A 4951-nucleotide genomic window follows, 5' to 3' on the forward strand; every position below is an offset into this window, starting at 1 on the left:
CTGCCAGTACATTTTCTGTTTTTTTACGGAGGTTTGACGGACCTTTCTGTAAATGATAAAACGGAAAATTCTGTAGATTTACAGTATATTCATAAATTAAAACTTAAATTAATTTGTGCTTCGTACACAACAACATTGGTACAATTAATGTTAAATATTCTTTTATTCTCCTTAACTCAAACACTATACTTAAATATAATGACAGCATCCATCTTGTCATAAAACTACTAAACAGCTGATACATGAACAAAATAACTCACAAGCTTTCAAATTTGAGCATTTTTATTTCCTTGAAATGAGGTTGCCCTCATGTAAATGTGTTTATTTACATTCATTCAAGTGGCTACCAAGTGTTTTCTTCAAACAGGACACCTGACAAACAAAAAATGTCATATTTAACGACATGTTCACATTTAATAATATCCAGAGTACCTTTTAGTTAGAATCACTGCCTTGTGGTAGTTTTGCCTCAGCCAAATGGTTAAGGTGCGGTTTACATCCATCTCTGTCCACTTATGATACAGTATACACATGTAGTCAGTTATAGCCAAACACCTTTGATTACTGAATTACATTCACTTCATTAATGAAGTGAATGTAATTCACATTTGTGTGAACATTTGTCTGAGATTAACTCTTTGGGCTCTTTACCTTACAATATAACATACTTGAGTCAAAATTTGTTGACTGTTTAAGTGGTGCCACATGAATACAACTGAACAGATCTAAAGAAGATGTTCCTGAACTTTGGGTTTATTCGAACAGGACTGATGGATAACCACAGGACTTTTCCCCATATGATAACTACAACACATAATAAATTAAGACAGATTACTGTCCCAAACTTAAAGATAAAAGTGTATTTACGGGACTTGTTTTGTCATTGAGGAGCAAAGTATAATTAGAAGTGCTTGTTCTGATGAAAAGTTAAACTGTAAACAGCAGCATAGTGAATAAGGATCTGTGTCCACGAATCCTCAGCAGTGACAACACTTAAACATCATAGTTCAAAATCCTTAATGCACACCTTTTTCTCCACGGTGTTCAAATTCTCTAAGCTGGTTAAGTAGAGGAAAAAGTCTGACATATTTCATGACCATTAAATGTTAGACAAGGCTCTGAAAACGAGGTTACAGTTACAAACAAAAACCTCTGCTTGTGCACACAGACCCTAAATCACAACAAATAAGACAATAGTAAGACAAATTACTACAAAGTCTTGTTACCGCTCTTCATATAACAGTGTGACAAAGTCCTGAATGCAGCCTGCATGTTAGTACATCAAGGTCCATCTGAGCTTTAAGTAAAATACACTCAGCTTTTCCTTGGATTTTAAGAGTTGCTCAGTTCATACAGGAACTGCAGCAGTCGGAGTTAACGTGTCGCTGTGTTGCTCCTCCGTGTCAGCCATTGAGACTAGTCGCAATTTATTCTGAGGAAAAAAAGAGAAACAACAAGACATTTTTAAAAAGTTTGTATTTTTATAATTTTTTTTTACCTAGAGCATAAACAACATAAACAAAAAAAGGATTAGGGCTGTGCGATATGACGATATATATCAGATTACGATATAAAAATGTCTATCGTTTCATATTATACACTATTCTTTGTTTTGTGGTGTTGCAAAATAAACTGTTTACGGCAATATTTTTTTCATGGTTTTGATGGTCACTGTAGCTGCTATATTATTTCTTAAAGTTCTCTCCTTCTCTTATACTTAAAATAACCACACTATGGACGGACAAGTGACTGTTTTTACGCGTACTTTCGTTACCAACAATGAGGATAAAACCATCGTGTGGCTCCGCCGTCCGCTTGTTTATTTTCCACATAAACCTTTCACAATAAAGCTCAAGTTTCTGTTGAGACTTTTCAAACTAAACTGAAATGATATACATTATTCTCAAACATAAAATTTCAGAATATGCATCAAACAAATGACCTCAAATAAAAACATCAAGTAACTATAAATGGCGCTTACAGTCACCACGCAGATGAAGGCACAGAGAATACCAGCATGGCCAGCAAGGATGAGGCAGAACCAGAAGGACCAGTCAAAAGAAATCGAGGACCTTATTGTTAAATGAGGGGCTACCTCTGTAGCATGGACATGGTTTGGTTATGAAAAGTCTGACACGCCCCAGAAAACTGTACTATGCAAATTATGCCACAAACTGGTCCCCACCACCACTCGAACACGACAAACCTCTTTAACCACCTACACAAGAATCACATGAAAGAGTTTCGAGAGAGTTTACGAATGAAAAGCAAAAAAGAGTCGTCAGGTGCTCAAAATAATCCTTAGACTCAAACGTTAGAACAGGCTTTTCCTTGCAGCACGCCGTCTAATAAATACTCAGAAAGAAAATGGCGGCCATTTAAACTCATGTCTAAAAATGTATAGTTTCATGCATCGGTCAAAACACTCGACTCCAGGTACACGACGCCCAACTGAAAACATTTCACATAAGTCGAGTTGCCCGAGAATCACAGAATTTACAGAAAATGCACTATTTTGTGATATATATCGTTATCAGGAGAGATACGTCTTATATTGGGATATGAGATTTTGGTCATATCACGCAGCCCTACAAAGGATTATAATTCACGTAGAGTTGCATACACATAACACCATTCTGTTGCAACAAAAGCAGTTTATAATTAAAGTAACATACATACCTTGAAAAACTAAATCAACCACAACATTAAACTCACCTTGTGTTTGTAGAGAAGGTGATCAGGGTTTTTCTTCATTTCCTGAGACCAGCTGCTCTGGATCATCACCAGCTTGTATCTTCATCTTTTTTTTCACTCGGGGAAGTCTTTCCTTTTCTTGGCCATTGCTCTGCACTGGAAAACCAAAGTGTGTGATCAAAGGTGAAATAAGGGATATTTTTCCACTGCAGGACTTAAAGTGCTTCAAGTAGTGATAGCTGTTGATCCATTTCTCAAATAATCTGTAAGGATCTGGATTTTTAAGAAAGATACAAATATCTCTGCTTATATTTGGCTAAAAGCTTGATATAGACAAGGCATATAGAGCCCCTGCACACCAGCACTGCGCTTACATTATAGTTCAATCAAGAAATAGTTATTATTGATTTATTATTGAATTTTTTTAGTAATAATTTTTAGTATTTAATCACATTAGCACAGTAGGGTGACAAAAATATTCCACATACAAGAAATGCTGCTCAGCATTTCATAAATTACATTTTCAACAAATGTTGGAGTAAAAACACAGTTACAGGGAAAATGTGTCTGTCTGTAAATATTAACTAAACATTTCTATGTGCTACAAAATAGACATACTGTAATTGTAAATGTGCTGAGGTGAAACTATACTTTCAATAATTTTACCACTACAGTCTGTTAACCACCGAAATAATCTATGCTGGTCAGCTAGCTAAAAGTCTTTACTTTAGCAGCCCAAATCAGAGGCTAACATTAGCATTTGCTAGCGTCAGCCAGGAAGGTCTGAGGCTTAAACTAGGGTTAGTGTAACTTTGCCTGAAACCCTTTAAAGTGTACAGTAGAGCCAACTGTAAAACACAGGTATTGATACAGTACTCATTAGAGTCCTAGAATAATTTCTAGAACCATGAAGTTCTCACTTTCCCAGTTATCCACATCGCTGACTTTCGCTAATTAGCTAGTTAGCAGTCACAGCTGTGTAATACCCAGAGAGACACAGACAGCTAACTATAATATTTATGAAAACTGGTTCAGCCACTGAAGGGCAAAACTGGTGGTATCACAGTAAAAATTATTTTAACATTAATTAAAATAAAGCTTAAGTCATGTTAAACCTAAATAACAATTATTTTAAAAAATGAGTCAGCAAAATATTCCTGACTTGTCTGGAGACAGCCGAAACCAGTTAACAAATAAATTAACAATTCTTTCTAAATAAAAACACGGAGTCTTTTGAAAAACATTATTTTAATAAAACGAAACATGAGTTTTAATACTTACCACAGAAATTTGAAGGCAGTTTCTCCAACTTCAGAATCCAAAATCCAGATGAAGCCTGAAAGAAGCCTAATGGCTGCTCTTGCGCTTACTTTTCCCTCCTTTTCAGGTTCTTTTTCCCACAATGCATTGCAGTAGTTGAGAAATACAGAAAAATACCTGTAAATGACTAATACGGAAAATTCCTTCACGTTTATACAGTAGATTGTACTGTATTTTTACGGATTTTTTTTACAGTGTAGGACTGCATCATTTCCCCGTACTCTCCCCTCAGCAGTAAGAGGAATCAGTCCGTAACACTACTGTGAAAAGAACGTGCTTTATTGCTGTTTTGCTTCTTTCATCTGGAAATGTCCAAGCTAACCGCGGTCCAGACTGCAAATGTTGGAGTACGGTCACGGTCCTGGGTTAGTGATGGTTGTTGGGTTAATCGCCGTTTCTGTCTCAGTATGTCTAGCTCTTTAGTATTTCCTGAGTTCTAGTTTTAGGTTTTGTTATGCGGTTCCCTGTGTTCTGTGTTTCCTGTTTTACTTTGAAGGTGCATGTCTTGTATTCAGGCCCCTCTTCTGTGGAACCAGCTTCCAGTTTGGATTCGGGAGACAGACACTATCTCTACTTTTAAGATCAGGCTTCAAACTTTCCTTTTTGCTAAAGCATATAGTTAGGGCTGGACCAGGTGACCCTGAATCCTCCCTTAGTTATGCTGCAATAGGTGTAGGCTGCCGGGGGATTCCCATGATGCATTGAGTTTTTCCTTTCCAGTCACCTTTCTCGCTCACTATGTGTTAACAGACCTCTCTGCATTGAATCATATCTGTTATTAACCTCTGTCTCTCTTCCACAGCATGTCTTTATCCTGTCTTCCTTCTCTCACCCCAACCGGTCGCAGCAGATGGCCCCGCCCCTCCCTGAGCCTGGTTCTGTTGGAGGTTTCTTCCTGTTAAAAGGGAGTTTTTCCTTCCCACTGTCGCCAAAGTGC

General features: G+C 37.1%; 1 long non-coding RNA gene across 1 annotated transcript; it reads right to left on the bottom strand.

Moving 5' to 3' along the window:
* Window positions 1–1218: 1218 nt before the first annotated feature.
* Window positions 1219–4085, bottom strand: LOC146622151 (uncharacterized). Its single transcript, XR_014906605.1, has 3 exons — window positions 3976–4085; window positions 2716–2850; window positions 1219–1432 (listed from the first exon to the last, which is right to left on the bottom strand). It is a non-coding gene; the product is annotated as an uncharacterized LOC146622151 (long non-coding RNA).
* Between the last annotated feature and the right edge of the window lie 866 nt (window positions 4086–4951).

The sequence above is a fragment of the Diplotaxodon limnothrissa genome, linkage group LG12 (assembly GCF_057381915.1).
Source record: "Diplotaxodon limnothrissa isolate DT_005_m linkage group LG12, D_limnothrissa_male_GT1.1, whole genome shotgun sequence".
NCBI lineage: Eukaryota > Metazoa > Chordata > Actinopteri > Cichliformes > Cichlidae > Diplotaxodon > Diplotaxodon limnothrissa.